Source organism: Cebus imitator, unplaced genomic scaffold (genome assembly GCF_001604975.1).
Source record: "Cebus imitator isolate Cc_AM_T3 unplaced genomic scaffold, Cebus_imitator-1.0 Scaffold292, whole genome shotgun sequence".
NCBI classification, from domain to species: domain Eukaryota; kingdom Metazoa; phylum Chordata; class Mammalia; order Primates; family Cebidae; genus Cebus; species Cebus imitator.
Window position 1 is genome coordinate 775533 of NW_016107607.1, and position 3685 is coordinate 779217.

The following is a 3685-nucleotide window of genomic DNA, read 5'->3' on the forward strand; positions in this document are numbered from 1 at the left end:
GAATGCATGTGGAAAACAATGTCAATATGGGCAGCCAGGTACTCAGAGTAGTTCTCATGGTGAGAAGAAGTCCAGTAGTGAGACACAAGATTTTTTCCTGTGTTGGAAACCAGTAAGAAAATCGTGAATTATCAAAACAATAGCATTCTTCCTAGGGGCGATTAGGAGAGACCATACTTTTGAAAGTGTATTATACAAATTTAATATCTCATCACAGATGACTGGGATTGCCTGTGTTTTATTCAGGATGTCTAGACATCTCACACACTGAATCTTAATAAATGTGTCATCTTCTCACCCCTAATTTTCTCTTAAGGACATAAAAGGAAAGAACCCTGAGTTATAACCTGCAGGACTCCTATTTGGTACAGTTAAGATTTTATTAATTAATATATTATCTCAATTTATTATAGTACCAGCAGGGAATTATGTTTTGGCACCCTATTCTGCCTTTCTTGAAGCAGTTGTTTACTATATCCCTAGTCATTATATATACATTTATCTAGGCTTCACCCATACTTGTGATGAGCTAGAGTAGGGAGTTGGAAACCTAAAAAAGTGTACGCAGACAGAGGCAAGTTGCTATCCTCTTTCCTCAGGGAGAACAGAGTTAGGTGCTTTAGAATTAGGCGCCAATCATGAGCAGCAGTGGGAGTGGTTTGAGGCACTCTATGTGTAAGTTCATTTGCTTATACATAGAAAAGGAAGTGTGCTTCACCATACTTTAGGGACTGCTGGTTCCTTATCTACCCTTTCAGCTTTTAGAATGGAAATGGAACTGAGTTAGCACTGTTCAATCATTGATCAGCATTTCTTTATAGCTAGAACTCTCACACATGCCATTTGCTGCCCAAGGAATGTCCAATGAAGACAGACTTCCTTCTTCTTCCTTTCCCTTTTTATTTCTTTTATTTTTATTTCTTCTCAATTCAAGCAGGGAATATGTTTTGACTTGTGGAAAAAATAAGCAGGGTGTTTAAATTGTATATTTAAGCTACACAGCAAAAAGAAAGTACAATGGAAGCAGATGTAGTGCTAGGGGAAGGGGTCGGTAGGAAAACTATTCAATCCCAGAACAGTATTCAGTTTTCCTAGAGAAAGGGCAATAAAAATAGTTTCAGCATAGCAGCTAGTCCAGGTCAAAAGTAGACAACACTGAAAAATGAGAACACGTGTGGCATAAAGAATTGCTCCCAGTCACTCTGAACTTTGCCAACACTTGTCAGGACAGTCACAGTACTCAAGATACATCAAATAGACACTCTTGTACAGGACAATTAGACACATTGTGGAAGGGAGTAGGCAAGAGAAGAATTGCAGCTGAGCAAAGGTTATGAAAGTGGCCTTTGTACTGTTCCAATTAGCTGTCAAGTTTCGAAAAGGCCTGGGAGAAAACTGTGAAATCTCCCACTGTGCTGTTCAGAACAGGAAACCAGCTCATTCAAGGATTATTCCTATTGAGGGAAAAGAACAAAAACAAACCAGGAGTATCTTATCTGAATTCATGTCATTTACATATACCTATAAAGCCCACTCAAAGTATGTCTGTCATATAATATTGCAACGACCTTTTCCCAGCCTGTTGAACCCTTGCCCCTCACCCTCCACCAACACAAAAATCTGTAATATTAGAAATTAATATATAAGTATCAGTACAGTATAAGAGTTGTTTGGTATTGTTGATACAACCTCACAGAAAGGGTCTCACAATCTTATTTTGTGATCTAACAATGTGTAAAACACCAAAAGTCTTAAACTTAGGGTAGGAAAAAAAAAAAAAACTTATTTAGAGAAACTATTTGTTTTTCTTAGCAGTGCCAGGGTAGGTCTAAAATAAGCTGATTTTACTTAGGGTGGCACCTCCTTTAAAAAACTTCAAGTTCTTTGATAAGTTTTTCCACTAGAGTAGATAATAGTGCACAAATCTTGAAAGACTTTGTTGCCAAGCACTGTGGGAGGGGATTGAATTTCCGATCTGCACATATCAAGTATTGGCAGCTAGTGGCTCTCTTAAATGCGTAATATTAAGGATTCTGCAATATTTTCGTTTGTTACACAGTCCTAGTTCAGCTGAAAAGGCACAGTAGTCTTTAGTATCTGGCATTATAGGAAAAAGATAATACAATTTGTGCCTGGGGTACTTGGGAAAGCTGCAGCCTTCATAATAATTTGGGTGAGAGAGAAATGTGGATAATGACTTTATAATTGTTTTCATAAATGGCAACAACATAGATTATGTGTAGTCATAAAAGTAGCATTAGCATTTACCATGAACCAATCAATCCTAGGAAAACTTGTAGATACCCCTTTCCGCATACATTTTCTACCTCAGTGCTATCCTCCCACCACTGGAACCACCTAGAGTGTTTACTGCTGGCCCATTAAATTTGGAATTTATCTTGAGGTAATGGAAAGTGCAGTGGACTATGAAGCAAGAAATTCTGGTCCAGCCTCTGCCACTTACTAGCTGTGGGAAATTTTAGCAAGTACCTCCCCTGTTCTGGCCTCAGTTTCTTACCATGGAAAATGGGAAATCTGGATTAAATGAATCACTAATATTCCTTTTACTGCCCAAATTCTGTGATTTCCAAATGTTGCTCTCAAACTGTTTCATGTGTATCAAATAATCTCAAATAATTTCATGTGTATCAAAAAAGACCATAATACTCTTTTCCAAACATTGTAGCATTTAGTATTTGAAACACTACAACATTGATGCCAAATGACCATTCAGCCTTTCAAGAAACACTTTAGTGCTCAGAAACTCACTACCTGTTGTGGTGGTCCATTTACTCTGTTTGTAGCTCAGACTGTTAGAAAATTCTTGAAGAACATCAAAATTAAGTATTTCTGCTCAATGAAAGACACCATGTATAACATTAGTGAGCAGATAACAGATTTAAAAAGACTTAAAGTGTTTAAAACTGACAATGAATTAGTTTCCAATGTATAAGAAACCACTAAGAACCAATAATATAAAAGTTGTAATAGGAAATTTACTGATGAGAAAACCCAAATGTTAACAAATAATTTAAAAGATGATCTAACTAATTAATAATCAGAGAAGTGGAAGTTAAAATAGTAAGTACTCAATTGATATTTACGACACTGGCCAAAATTAGAGAAGTGAATCATCTGCCACATGTTGGCAGAAATGCAGGGCTAGATCTAGATAGCCCAAGACTTTAATGAGGATCTTGGCCCATTTTTGTACAGCTCATAAGATAGGAATAATTTTAACATTTTTGATGGATGATTCAAAGAAGAAGAGGATGAAGAAGGAGAAGGAGGAGGAGGAGGAGAAAGAGGAGGGGTGGCAAAGACTCTCTAGTGGTCTGAAATGCCTAACATATTTACTATCTGGTTCTTCACAGAAAAAGTTTGCTAAGCCCTAGGCTCCAGAATCCTTCATACACTATTGATAGAAGTCATTCTATAGAGCAAAAGGGAGCTATTTATACATACACTGTATGACCCTGAATATATAGGCTTACAAAAGTATAAAATGGGACATGTAAGGCTATTCATTGCAATGTTGTTTATGGTGGCAGGAAGTTGGATGTGATCAGCATACTCATCACTGGATTTGGGGTTAGGAGTCAGAAATGATAGTTAATCACGTAATCAGCCAATTTAATTGGTAAAGTGTGGCAGCTGTACTATGGAGATTATGTAGCATTTACAA